Raw genomic sequence first — 15,302 nt, forward strand, 5'->3', positions numbered from 1 at the left:
GCCTTGTTAATTTTCTCTGTTTTCTATTTTTTTGGACTTTAATCATTATAATTTACTGTTGGCTCTCTGTATCAATGGGCTCTGCATTTGAATTGAACCAACCACAAATTGGAAATATTAAAAAAAAAAATTGCATCTTTACTTAACATGTACAGACTTTTTCTTCTTGTCATTATTTTCTAAACAATACTGTATAAGAACTATTTACATAGCATTTACATTGTATTAGGTACAATAAGTAATCTAGAGATGAGTTAAAGTATACGGGAGGTATGCATAGGTTATATGCAAATAATATAACATATTATATCAGGGACTTGAGCATACATGGATTTTGGTATCTGTGGAAGGTCCTGGAACCAATCCCTCATGAATTCCAAGGGAAGGCTGCACTTCTTTCTACTTATTTTTAGTTTACTTTGCTTTTATTTTTTTTGGCAGCTGGCCATTTTTTTTCTAGTTTCTTCTAGGTGGAATCTTAGGTCATTGATTTTAGATTTTTCTTTTCTTTTAATGTAAGTATTTAAAGCTATGCATTTCATCTAAGCACTGGTTTAGTTGTATCTGCAATTTCTGATTGCTGTATATTTGTCATTTTGTTCAAAATATTTTCTAATTTCCTCTTCTGTTTTTATCTTTGACCCATGCATTATTTAGAATTATTTTATTTAGCATTCAGATAGTTGGTGTTTTCATATATATATTATTATTACTTTCTAATGCACACTTTGTATGATTTTGATCTTTTAACATTTGTTTAGATATTGCCCACGATATATTCTTTCTTGGTGATCGTACCATGTGCACTTCAAAAGAATGTGTGCTGCCATTTTTGGATGTAGAATTCTATAAATGTCAATTAGTGAAAGTTGGATGATAGTGTTGTTTGGATACTTTATGTCTGTATTTATTTTTTGTCTAGTTGTATCAGTTGCTGATAGAGGGATGTTAAAAATAGTCCATTCTAATTGTGGATTTGTCTTTGGCCCTTTCATTTTGTCAATTTTCGCTTAATATACTTTGAGGCTCTGCTATTAGATACATATATATTTATAGTTGTTTAAAATTCCTGATGTTTTATTATTATTATTTCATTGTGACACATCTCTCTTTATCTCCAATAATACTCTTTGTGTTGCAACACAGCCTCTCCAGACTTCTTATGCTTACTGTTGGCATGTTAAGTTTTTTCCTACCTATTTACTTTTGACCTAAATGTATTTTTAAATTTAAAGTTTCTTTCCTGTGGGCAGCATGTATAGGATATTGCCCTCACTTTTAAAAAATTCACTCTCTCAATCTTTGCCTTTTAATTGGAGTGTAGATTACTAATATTTAATGTAATTAATTATTGATATGATTGGCTTTAAGTCTACCATTTTGTTGTCTTCTGTTTTCCCATTTCTTTTTTGTTCTTTTTCTGCTTTCTTTTGGATTATTTTTTAGTATTCCCTTTTAGTTTATCTATTAGCCTTTCTGCCTAATAACTCTTTCTACAAATGTTATGTTTTTTTATGCCCTAGGGATTACACTATGCATACATAACGTTTCACAGACTACTTTGGGTTATTATTATACTCCTTGCATTAAAACAGAACAAACATTGCCACCATACAGATCCTTTTATTCCGCCTCCCCCACTGACCTTTGTTATAGTTGTCATATATATATTACGGCTACATACTTTGAAAACCTAACCATAGAATATTATAATTTTTGCTGTCAGTAGTCATACATCTTTTAAAGAACTTAAAGGAATAATGTAATATTTTATGTTTACCTATGTATTTATTATTTCTGTTGCTCTTCCTTCAAACCTGAAGATGCAGCATTTCCTTTTGGCCTAATGCTTACTTAAGCATTTCTTGTAGAGCAGTCTGCTGGGGATAAACTCTCTTTGTTTTTCTTTATCTGAGGATGTCTTTATTTTGCTTTTATTCTTAAAGGATATTTTAAGTGGACATGCAATTCTGAATAGACTTGATTCCTTTCAGCATTTTTATGATGCTGTTCCACTGCCTTTTCACTTCTATGATATCTGATGAGAAATCTTTGTTAATTTGAATCTTATTCCTCTCTGTAGTATGTCATTTTTCTCTAGCCACTTTCAAGCATTTTTTTCTTTGTTTTTGGTTTTTAGCAGTTTAATTCAATATGTCTAGTCATTGTTTTCTTTGAGTTTATCCTCTTTGGAGAATGCTGAGCTTCTTGAATCTGTAAATTTGTGTCTTTTGCCAAATTTAGGATGTTTTCTGCTATTGTTTCTTAAAACATTCTGTGCTAATTTCTTTCTTCTTACCTTGCAAGATTCCAATGACAATCATGTTAAAATGCTTGAGATTATCCCACAGGTCTCTGACTGGTTTTCTGTTTGCCAATCTTTTTTCTCTGTTCTTCAAATTGGATAATTTTTATTGGTCTGTTTTCAAGTTCTCAGATTTTTTTCTGTCATCTCCATTTTTTATTGAGCCCATTCAGTGAATTTCTTATTTACATTATTGTATTGTTTAATTTTAAAATTTACATGTGATTCTTTTTTAAAAAATAATTTCTCTTTCTCTGCTGAGAACTTCTTTCAATTCAATTCAATTGTGTTTGTCTTTACTTGATGGAGCATGTTTATAGTAGTTGCTTTAACGTCATTGTTAGATAATTACAACATCTGGATCATCTCAGATGATCTTTTGATTGTCTCTTCCCTTGAAATCGATAACATTTTTTAACTTTTTGCATTGTGAGAATTTTGAATGGTATCTTGGACATTATGAATGTTGCTATGTTTTGTGAACTCTTGGGCTTATTGTAATTCTCTGGAAAATGTTGATTTTTTTGTTACTGTTGTTTCTTTTAGCATACTATGAACCCATTTAGGTTCAGACAGCAAATTTTGTCTTCCTTTCTCTGGGTGGTTGTTCAAATCTCAGTTCAATTCTCAGGACCTTTGCTATGCTGTTGTGGATTTCTCATACTTGTGTAGTTCCAGAGTCAGCCCCGACTTGTGAGGGTTTATAGACAGGATAAGGGATCATTTTCTGTATCTTTCCACTTTTCAGGATTTCCTCTACATTCTCCAATGTGCAGGAACCCCTTTTCCAATTCCTCTGGCCAGAAAGAGGGTTTCTTTTGGAATTTTAATTTCTGGGTTGTTGCCCTATAGTACAGTGGTTGCTTTTTGGCCGGCGGGCAAAGCTGTTAGAGAAATGAGAAAAAATAACCAAGCTGGAAAACTCACTTTTCTGTGGGCCACTTTTCTACATTTTGACTCCCCTCTACAATCTGGTTTTCAAAACAGTGGGGAAGATAGGCCATATTTTGGTTTATGCCACCATACTGGAACCAAAACTCTTCTTTTATGGCTCCTTTTAAGATTTTTCTCTCTATCTTTGATTTTTAGTAATTTGACTATACTGTACTTAAATATGTTTTTGTGTATATGTGTTTATCCTGTCTGGTGTTCACTGAGTGTCTTAGATCTGTATGATATTATTATTTAATTTGGCAAGTATTGGCCTTTGTTTTCTCAAACATTATTTCAGACCCAATCTTTCTTTTATTTCCTTCTGGGAATCCAATTATATACATATGATACTGTTTGATGTCATATGTGTATATGACCATAGGCATATGACATATATGTATATGACATGTATACGACCAAATGGTAAGTACTTCAGGCTTTGTGGACCATACAGTCTCTGTCACAACTATTCGACTCTGTTCTTTTAGCTAGAAAGCAAACATAAAGTGTAAATAGATGAGCATGGCTATGTTCCAATATAACTTTATTTATAAAAATAGATGGTAGGCTAGTTTTTGCAGTTTGTTGACCCTTGAGGTAGATGGCAATAGTTGCTGGAACTACATTGTGAATTCAGGGGTGAAATAAAAGTGCAAAACCCAAATATTGTAATTAAAATGTGGGGAACTGGATGAATGAGAATAAAGAGGTAGGAGATGAGACTAGAAAAATATGTTAGGAGCAGATTATTATGTTCAGCATATTGCTTTTTTGAGAACAGTGTGCAACCATCATAGGTGTTTAGGCAATGTAGTGATAAACTTTCAATTTGTGAAGATATCTCAAGTAACACTGTGGAGGATAAATGAAAAGGAGCAGATTTCCAAAGCAGAGCTACCTTTACAGAAGCAATCGCAGTAGTTCTAAGTGAAAAAGAACAGTCAGAAAAGGCAATGCGAATAGATGGAATAGAACGGATATGAGATACATTTTGGTGTTAGAGGGATGAAGAGGGAATGACTAGTTTTGCAGTTGACTAGATCTCAAGTATAGAAATAATAATGCCTTTCATCAGACAGGAAGGGAGGAGGAGCTAATTTAATAATACATATTTGGTATTTTTCTCTCTAAATTTTCTTCTTTGGTTAACTCTGTCTTGTGATTTCAAATATTACGTAATTCCATTTGGCTTTCTGATCTGTGGGTTATAGGTAAAACCTGTCCCCTTAAAATCTAGACTGTGTTTTGAAAAGTATGTTGCTAGGATTCTCTCAATCCTGTCTTGGATACATTATGTTCGATATATTTAAAGGCTGCTCGTTAATGTACTGTCACTTACAAATTGCCTCTTTTCCTGTAGGTCAGTTAAACAGAAGTCTAAGACGAGATCTTGAGGTTAGCATTAAGAGATCATAAGGAACTAATACCCATTCACTTCCCCATCTCCTTTTTCCAGAAGGCAGGAAGAAGTCACACTTCAGTTGGAAAGTCTGCATGAGGCATGGTTAACTTTTCAGAGATTTCTCCACCCCTTGCTCCTTCCTACTCTCCCTTCCTCTCCCGGTCTTTTCATTTTTCTTCTCTTACTCTGCCCACTGCCAAGGTAACTTTATTTATAGTCCTCTTCCTCTTATGAAGACTTCCAAATAAGATCAAGAGACTGAAGCTATATATAGGAAATCTGTTTGCGTCTTTCCCGTAACTCAACTTGAACTGTTAAAATCTCTTTTCTTATTACTAATTAGCAGGTTGGATTAAGTAAATAAAAGTTTTCTAGTTAGAAATCAGACCACTATTCCTCCCTAATTTATTCAGTGATGCTTGAACACAATGATGAGAGTATCATTACGTTAATTATACAGGAGAATAAGTCTGGCTTCTATAGAAAAGCTTCAGTTTACATATGTTTTAAAAATTGGTATCCTATCCAGTGACTTTGATAATTCACTTATTAATTCTTTATTTTTGGATTATTATGTGTTTTCTATAGAAATAACTTTGTTATCTACAAGTGAAAATGCTTTGCTTTTTACTTTTTAACCATTGCGACTTTTATTTCTTTTGCTTTACTTATTGACCTTAATATAGTGTTAAATAGAAGTGATGCTAGTATATACATCCTTACATTTTTCTCCTATAAATACTTCAGTGGAAGTATTTAATTTTTCATCGAGTATAATTAGGTACACTGTTAAATGTAGGTTTTTTTTGGTAGATAGTCTTTATCAGATTAAGTAAATTATCTTCTGTTTTTAGTTTACTGAATTTTATTATGAATGGATGTTGAGTTTTAAAAAGTACTTTTTCTGCTTCTATTGAAATGATCATATATTTTGTTTTCTATATTCTGTTATTTGGATTACAACGATTAAATTTTGCATTTTATGTATTCTTTTTATATGTTGGTGGACATTGAAATTATTTTTAGGTCAATGGCTTTTTCTTCCCTCAGTTTTCTTAAATTGAGAGATAATTCATATATTCTAAAAATTCACCATTTTAAAGTGTACAATTCAATGATTTTAGTATATTGTCAGAGTTGTGCAACTAGAACATTTTGTCAACTCAGAAGAAACCCCATAGCTATTCTCCTTTCTATCAAGTCTCTGGCAACTACTAATCTACTTTCCGTTTTTATGGATTTGCCATCAAGACATTTCATATAAATGGAATCGTACAATTTGTGACCTTTTGTGGCCTTTGTTTCTTTCACTTAAGAGTAATGTTTTCAAGGTTCATCCATGTTGTAGTATGAGTCAGTACTTCATTCTTTTTTTATAGCTGAATAGTATTCTATTACATGGAAGCATCACATTTTGTTTATCCGATCATTAACTGATAGATGTTTGGGTTGTTTACATTTTTTGGCTACGTAGTATTTTTGCTTCTGTGTTCATAGGAAATATTGGTATGAAATTTTTGTATTTTAAAATGTCCTTTTCAAATTTTGGTATCAGAGTTATGCTAGTCTTATAAAATGAGTTGGGAAACGTTTCTTCTTTTTATATTCTCTGGAAGAGTTAGTATAAGATTGATATTGTTTGAAAGAATGTACCAGTGAATTCTTTTAAGTGTTTGGAAGAAGCCATATGAGACTAGAATTTTCTTTGTGGAAAGAATGAATAGGGATTCCTCTTTTAAAAACAGTTATAGGACTATTCAGATATTCCATTTTTTCCTTGCTTAGAAAGAAAAGTTGAGAAGTTATATTTTTTTCAAGGGATTTGTCCATTTTATTTAAGTTGTCAAATTTATGGGCAACCTCTGAGATGATGTCTCCTTTTATTTTTTTCCTGACCAGTCTTGCTAGAGGTTTATTACATTTATTAATCTTTTTCAGAGTACCAATTATTGGATTCTTGATTTTTTTTATTGAATGTCTGCTTTCTATTTCATTGATATCGGGTCTTATTTTTTATTACCTTCTTTCTACATTCTTTGCATTTAATTTGCTGTTCTCTTTATAACTTCTTGAATTGTAAGCCTAGATATCTTACTTTCAAACTTTCTTTTTTAAAATATATGCATTAATGTATATGCAAAAAGCTATGAATTTTATCTACGCACGGCTTTAACTGTATTTCTCAAGCTTTGATATGCCATATTTCATTTTCATTTAATTGACAATATTTTCTAATTTCCATTGTGACTAGTTCTTTGACACATGGGTTATTTAGAAGTCTGTTTTTTTGATCTCCAATCATTTGGGAAAGTCTTAGTTGTCTTTCTGTTTTTGATCTCTAGTTCAATTTTTATGTCATCAGAGAATTACTTTATGGTTCAGTCTTTGAAAATTTGTTGAGACTTGGTATATAGTCTCATATCATCTATTTTGGTAAATGTTCTATGTTCATTTGAAAAATCCATTCTACAGTGGTTTTCTACATATATCAATTAGGTAAAGTTGATTAATTATGGGTTTAAGTTTTTGTATATTGTTCTCTACTTGTCCTATCAATTACAGAGAGAGGTACGTTAAAATCTATTCCTTCAATCATGGATTTGTATTTTCTCCTTTTACTTCTGTCCATTTCACTTCATATATTTTGCGTCAATGTTAATTGCATGCATTCAAATGTGGGATTTTGTTATTTTTTCCTATTGAATTGACCCTTTTAGCATTAAGAAATGCTTTGCTACTTTATGATCAAGACCCTGTAAAAGCACAGGCAACAAAAGGAAAAATAAACAAATGGGATTATATCAACTAAAAACCTTCTGCACACCAACAGAAATAGTTAACAGAGCGAAAAGACAACCTACAGAATGGGAGAAAATATTCGGAAACTGTGCATCCAACGAGGGATGAATATCCAGATTATACAAGGAACTCAAATAACTTACCAGTAAAAAAACAACTAACCCAATTAAAAAATGGCGAAGGAGCTGAATAGGCATTTCTCAAAGAAAGATATACAAATGGCCAACAGATACATGAAAAAATGCTCAACATCACTAAGCATTAGGGAAATGAAAATCAAAACCACATTGAGATGTCATCTCACACCAGTTAAACTGGCCAGTAACAAAAAGACAGAGAGTAACAAAAGCTGGTGGGGATGTGGAGAAAGGGGAACCCTCCCGCACTGTTGGTGGAACTGTAAAGTAGTGCAGCCATTATGGAAAACAATATAGAGGTTCCTCAAACAACTACAGGTAGAACTGCTATACGATCTAGCAATCCTGCTGCTGGGTATATTCCCAAAGGAATGGAAACATCATGTCCAAGGGTTACCTGCACTCCCATGTTTATTGCAGGTTTATTTACAATAGCTAAGAGTCAGAACCAACCCAAATGTCCATTGATGGACAACTGGATAAGAAAATGTGGTAAATATATACAATGGACTACTACAGTGCCATAAAAAGGAATTAAATTCTGCCATTTGCAGCAGCATGGATAAACTTAGAGAAAATTATGTTAAGTGAAATAAGCCAGGTACAGAAAGAGAAATACTGCATGTCCTTGTAAGTGGGAAACAGGGAGGGGGAAGGGAGGTTAGAGAGAAGTTGGTAAAGGGCCACAAGAAATATTTACATTGTGTAATGATAAAATAAAAATTAAAAAATAAATAAAATTTAAAAAAAATTTTTTTAAAGTGCTTTGCTCTGCTCATGTCTTATAATAATGTAGCCTTAAAAATTATTTAGTCAAATATTAATATAGTCAAACCAACTTTTTTTGGAAGACTGGAGAGTGTGCACCAGATACATCTTCTTCCATCCTTTTAATCTCTATCATTTAAAATTATGACATAGCAATTTTTAAAAGAAAACCTTCCTTTAGTATTTCTTATATCGGTCTGTTGATAATGAATTATGTCAGTTTTTGTGAGTCTAAAACCATCTTTATTTTTGTCTTCATCTGTAAAGAATATTTTCTGGTGGGTTTATAATTCTAGGTTGCTAGTCTTCCCTTCCCCCCCCCCCCACACACACCAGCACTTTTTAACACAAAGAATGGCAGCGATCAGTTTCATTGAGTGTATATATTTCTTTGGTTGCTTTTAAGGTTTTCTATTTATCCTTTGTTTTCAGCAATTTGACAATGGTGTGCCTAGGTGTGGGGTTTTGTGTGTGTGTGTGTGTGAGAGAGAGAGAGAGAGAGAGAGAGAGAGAGAGAGAGAGAGTGTGTGTGTGTGTGTGTGTGTGTGTGTGTGTGTGTGTGTGTGTGTGTGTGTGTGTGTTTTCTGCTTGAAGTTCCCTGAGTTTCTTGAATCTCTAAGTTGATTTCTTTCTCCACCTTTGGCAAATTGTCAGTAATTATCTCTTCATGTATTGCTTTTGCTCCATCTTTTTTTCTCTCTTTCTGGGATTCCAATTATATGAATATGAGACCATTTGACTGTGTCCCGCAAGTCTCATATTTTCTATATCGTTCATCCAATTCTTGTTTCTCTGTGATTGCATTCAGATATAGTTTTTTTTGCTTCTCTGCAAGTCCGTGAAACCTGTTTTCCTGTGTCTTATTCTGTTCTTAAAACCGTGTGACATATTCTTTATTTCAGACATTTGATTTTCAGATCCAGAATGTCCTCTTAGTATTTTTTTATAGATTATTTTGAAATTACATCATTTCATTCATTTTGTTTATCTTTGCATCTATTTAAATTCCTTGCCCCCTAACTTTAATATCTGGATTATGTCTGAGTCTGACTGATTTTCTGGTTCTCTCTTGATTATCTGTCTACCACATTATTTCACTTCTTTGGATGTCTCTTAGTATGTTCATTTTATGTCCCAAACAGACTAGCATTGTGTGTAAAGGAACAGTTATTTTCTTTCAGAGAGGTTTGCTCTTTGCTGTGCTAGCTGATAAGGGTGAGGTGTTGACCATCTCAATCCCAGCAGGGTTATTTAAGTGGTCTTCTCCCTCTACTGAGATTCTGTCTTCTAAGTACTGGGAAGCTGTGGGAAATTTACTCTTTCCTTTTGGCCCAGCCTTCCTATCCTTCTTCAGTGTCCTGTCTCTAAGGAGCTGTGCCATTGGGAAAACTGGCCATGTATCTGGGGCTTTTCTAGATTCTAGTCTGTTGTTCCAGCTCATGCTGCATCTAAAGCAACATTAGTTTCTTGTTTCCATTAGTAGAGTTCCTTTGCCTAAACCGAGCTCAATCCTAACTCATGCCCAGACTCTGCCAATGCTCCCATGAAAGAAAATGACAGTGATCTCAGCTCCCCTTGGAAATGCTCTTCTGTCTCTGGATTTTTAGTTCATCTATTCCTCATTGCTTCCATGGCTCTCTTTTATGTTAGTTTGTCTGGTCTTTGAAGGAAGAGCAATGGTTTGGTCATATCTAGTATCTTACTTTAGGGAAGTGGAAGTCAGGCATTTTTCATTACAAAAAGAAAAGACAGATAATTTTAAGAGTGCTTGTATAAGCTTAGTGATATTTTGAATAGTTTTATCTGTGTTGCGTGTTAACAGCTATATTCTTTTTCTTTTTGATATGAGACACTTTATCAAAATATACCCCAGACCAGAGGTCAGCAAGCAGTGGCCCAAACACCAAATCCAGCCCAATTCCTGTTTTAATATGGCCCATGAGCTAAGAATGGTTTTTACATTTTTTTAAAGGTTGAGAAGAGAGTAAAAAGAATGTTTTGTGAAACATGAAAATTATGTGAAATTCAAATTTCAGTATTCGGAAATAAAGTTTTATTGTATATAGCCTTGCTGATCTGTGTGCTGTCTATTGCTGCTTTCATGCTATAACAATTGAGTAGTTACAACGGAAATCCTGTGGCCTGGGAGCTTAAATATTTACTATCAGGCCCTTTACAAAAAAATTTTGCCTATTCCTGTTTTAGACCACAGTCTCAGGAATTGTTTATTTCTCATTATTAAGTGGAATTAATCCCAAGTTTGAAATGCTCTTATTCCAGAAGTTCTGCAAATTTGGACTTATTAAAATCTTAGTATTTTAGAGTTAGAAGAAATCTTAGACATGATTTCCTCCATCTTTTTATTTTACAAATGAAGAAACAGATTTGAGTGAGATTCTTGAATTATGAGTAATTTATTTTTTTTTTGAAAACAGACTAATTAATAATCTGCTAAAGAAACACATGATCTGTATCCGTAAACAATTTGCAAAATTCATTTGTCCTTATATTGCAGAAGTTCTTGGTTTTCCTTAAACAGTGCAGCTATTAAGAAAGTTTATTTGGAATTTTTTTAAGTAAATTTTTGTGTGTGTGTATATTTTAAAATAAATATTTTTAAGGCATGTTAATAGCCTTTTACCTTTCATTATCAACCATAATTCCTTTAAATCTCATGGGTATGAAGTTCTTTTTGTCAGAAGACCAAAAGTCTTACAAGTCTAATTCCAGACATTCTTCGTTAAGCTTCTATTGATTTAGGATTTAAAGCCCTAAATTGTCAGAAATTCCAAGGTGAATTGTAATGTTTAAGACTGGTTTCTAGAGTTTCTCTTTCATTTGTTCATTCTCAGATATCATGAAAAGTTTATTTAAGCTTAGTTCTCAAATATAGCTATATAATAGGATGTTATGTTATCAGCATGTAGCATTTTTATTTTCCAGTGTTGAATACGGATTTTCTGCATTTAGGTTGCAACTTATTACTGGCTCTTTTTGGCACCTTTCTACCTCTAAGACAAGCCAAATCAACAACAACAACAAAAACAGTAAAATTAATTTGTAATTAATTTGAGGAAAGCTGGTTCTTCAGATCGTCTATATTGAAGAATTGGCGGGTTCAGATTCATTAGAATTGTTGTAACCAATTAAATGCCACTGTGTATAGAATTTTAGAAATGCTTGTAAAATCATTTGAACTTTAAAGAAGTTCATTAAACAAAACAGATGAAAATATTGGCTAAAAATTGGGAAAATTTAAGGGATTTGATAACTAGTCTTTAGGAAATTTATTTGAATTTGGATTTATATGTTCTACTTCTCTGAAAATTGGTTTTGAATAAACCTTGATGTGCTTATAGAAGGGGTCAACCTTTTAGCAGTTACCTATTCCTGTTGCTCAAATTTTTCTCAAGGTTTCCTAAATCACACTTGAGAAATACTCATTGCTTTTCATTTATGTATTCGTTCATTTGATATTTCATGAGCATCTATAATATGTCAGACACTGATGCAGGTGCTTAAAGTACAAAGTTGAAATGACATTCTTCATGCTCTCACAGTGCTTGTAGTTGAATAGATTGTGTAAGCAGGTATGCCTGTTCTTGTTTAGTATTTGACATTGTTTGTCACTGTTTTCTCTTTACTTTTGTAATATACTATCCTGGGGGAATCTCTTCCACATACATGGTGTTCATTATCTTCTGTGCACCAAAATATGTGTAAAATAATTCCATGGATAACTCCTTAATGAACATTTCTGGGTAGACATATTTTAAATGCCTTGGTGTATCTATGGATCTACCCTGGGTTCTCTGTTTATTTTGCTTGCTGAGTAAGGCATGTAGCAATAGCTCTGAACTTCCTCATATTCTCCCCTTCCTCTTTCTTTCCCTTGTACTTTCTCTTTCTCTGAAAATACTGTTAAGTACTATGTTCCAGTCTTTTTTCTGATCAAAGAGGCTGGATCAGGGAACAAGAAAGATACAGCTTTTGTGTGAATGGAGCTTATGGCTTGGTGAGAGAACAATAAACAATACTTCCATACATAATTACAGTTACAGGTTTTTTCTGTTTTTTTTTTTTTTTTTTTTTTTTTTTGAAAGCAGTCACTGTTCATTAACTAGCCAGATCACAGAAATAATCATGGCAGACACCTTAGTTCATTTTAATAAGCCTGTTGATCTGGTCTTCCCTGTTGTCAGCATCTCCCACCTTCCACAAAATGGGTCGTCTTCTTCATCCCACCCAATGGAGAAGATAATTTGAAGGGCCACAGGAAGTTATTTGCTCTTTGAAGCACTTTCCAGCAGTATAGATCTCATGAATCAGATTCTCCATGCAGATGATGCCATATTTACCGAAAGATTGAGCAATCAAAATGTTATCTGTCAAGATAATTCACATCTCATTGATTTTGCCATAAGCACCCTTGTAGATTAGTTCATTTACTGACTTCAGGTTTGGGTACCCCCAAGCAATGATTCTATAATCCTCAGCATGTTGAAGCCTTGGTGAGCTTATTGAAGATCTCATCTTTGGGACCTTTGGGCTCACACCATTGATAACCTCTGATCTTGATGACAAATGCCAATTTGGGTTCTCAGGTACATAGCCAGCTTTTCTTGCCATCTGACCCATATGAATTTCAGTTCTGTACCTCCTTGTGATATCCCTGTATATTCCTTGTGATAGTGCTTAGCTTTTTCATAGATAAGCTTCCTCCTTGCCTTTCAAAGCATGTTTAGGACAAACTTCTTCCTCAAGTTCTTGAACTTCAGCTTTGCAAAATTTCTTTGTTTTTTTTAAGGGTTTCTGGCACAGCAGAAACCACCTTTTCTTCTCTTTGACTCCCTCCATGGTTCCAGCCGGAAAAGAGGCCAGTTATGGGTTATACAATGAAACAAAAGTATAATATGAGCTAAGAGTGTATATTAGGAAAACTCATCCAGTCTGGGGAGTTGGAAAAACTTTCCTGAGTAAGTGACACTTATGCTGGGGCCTCAGAGATGAGTAGTAGTTAGCAGCAGAAGATGTGTAAGAGAATTTCAGGCAGAGAGAAAACCTTTGTGAAAGCCCCAAAGTTGCTCTATGGATTTAAAGAACTGAAAGAATGTCCTGTGGCTAGAGTGTGATAAACAAGGTCGCGAGGAATACAAAATGAGACAGTGGTCAGATATTGGAAGAGGATCTTTTAAACCATGTCAGAGCTTTTGGAATTTATCTTAAGAGAATTGACAAAATATTGAGTTTTAAGTGGGATAATTACCCACCCAGGTTTGTGTTTAAAAATTTGACTTTGATTCCTGTGTGAAGAATGGATTGAACGTGGGTATATGTGGATATAAAGAAATTAGTTAGGGAGCTTTTGCTGTAGTTCAGACAAGAGGTGATGGTAACTTGTTGCTCATATCTGTTTGTTGACATATTAGTATTTTGAGCTCAAATGTCTTCAAAATCAAACCCATTTTTCTGTTTAGTAAACTAATTCTTCCTCCAGACTTTCACAATTTTTGTTAATGACATCTCTGCCTCTGAGGGACTTAGGCTTAATACTTTTTCCTTTAGTCACTGCTTCCACTGAATTAGTTACCAAGTCTTAAGGACTTAATCTCTTCAGCATCTAGAATCTCCTCCCCTCCTCCCTTTCTACTCTATTGCAGCAGTAGCATCCTCTTGCTCAGTCATTGAACTGTGCTTTCCATTCAAATCTCTGAGCTCCCTGAGGGCAAGAACTGTCTTTTTCATTTTGTATCTTTATTACCCAACAGTGTGCATCTCAGCATGGTGAGCATAAAAAATATTAAATTAAAAGGAAATGTTTTCCTTGCCTGTTGTTTCTTTCATTATAATTAATATTCTTTACCACATTTTTTTTTTCTCTTTCTGAAAAGTCATTCAGGGACTTCCTCTTGCTTAAAGAATAATTCAGTCTTAGGGCTCGGAGGTAATGAACTGGCTATGTAAAGCGTGTGAATTGGAGCTTTTACTCTATTACTTTAGTAAAAAGTCACTTTTAAGCCTTTTTGCACTATTGCCCTAACTGCCACAAAGAGCAGTTTTTGGGCTGGCCAGTTAGCTCAGTTGGTTAGAGCGCAGTGTTATAACACCAAGGTCAAAGGTTCAGATCCCATACCAGCCAGATGTCAAAGAAACTTTTTCTGCATAAGGGAGGTAGCTGATATTTATCGGTATCTCCATTGTTAAATATAGTTTTAAAAAAAACTTCATTTGATCTCTTTTTTATATTTTAATTTTTAAAAGTTTTTGTAGAATTTAAATTTCTATAGTTATTTGTCATTTAGCTGTCCAGTATTGTGTTATCTTCTCAATAGTAACTTTATATGTTAGTATTTTATGTCTGAGAAGACTTCAAAAAGTTGGTGGAAAATGGAATTAAAAGACAAAAATAAAAAATATATAAATTTTATTTATCAGCATAAGCTCCATCAAGTTTAAGACCCTTTTATGAGCAATGATACCAGTAATTTAGTCCATCCCTAAAGAACTGAGGGTCCTTAAAATTTAACCATGTCAATGCAGTCTTCTTTACATAAGAAAAATGGGTGCCGTTTAAATATTTTTTAAGATTAGGAAACAAGAAGTCAGAAGGAGCCAAATCAGGACTGTAAGGTAGATGCCTAATGATTTCCCATCAAAACTCTCGTAAAATTGTCCTTGTTTTATGAGAGGAATTGGCAGGAGCATTGTTGTGGTAGAGAAGGACTTCTGGTGCAGCTTTCCCCAGGCATTTTTCTGCTACAGCTTTGATAACTTTCTTCAAATACTCTCATGATAAGCAGATGTTACTGTACTTTGGCCCTTCAGAAAGTCAACAGGCAAAATGCTTTGAGCAAAATGCTGTACTGTTGCCATAACCTTTGTTCTTGACTGGTCTGCTTTTGCTTTGTCTGGACCACTTCTTCCTCTTGGTAGAGATTTCTTTGATTGTGCTTTGTCT

The 15,302-nt window shown here is 33.7% G+C and overlaps 1 protein-coding gene and 1 pseudogene across 1 annotated transcript in view; one reads left to right on the forward strand and one right to left on the reverse strand.

Moving 5' to 3' along the window:
• Nucleotides 1-15,302, forward strand: part of MYCBP2 (MYC binding protein 2) — a 254,502-nt gene that overhangs the window by 14,187 nt on the left and 225,013 nt on the right. The gene's annotated exons all lie outside the window — the stretch shown is intronic.
• On the reverse strand, nucleotides 12,500-13,201 carry LOC134382694 (large ribosomal subunit protein uL30-like; annotated as a pseudogene).

Source organism: Cynocephalus volans, chromosome 7 (genome assembly GCF_027409185.1).
Source record: "Cynocephalus volans isolate mCynVol1 chromosome 7, mCynVol1.pri, whole genome shotgun sequence".
In the NCBI taxonomy this organism is placed as follows: Eukaryota; Metazoa; Chordata; class Mammalia; order Dermoptera; family Cynocephalidae; genus Cynocephalus; species Cynocephalus volans.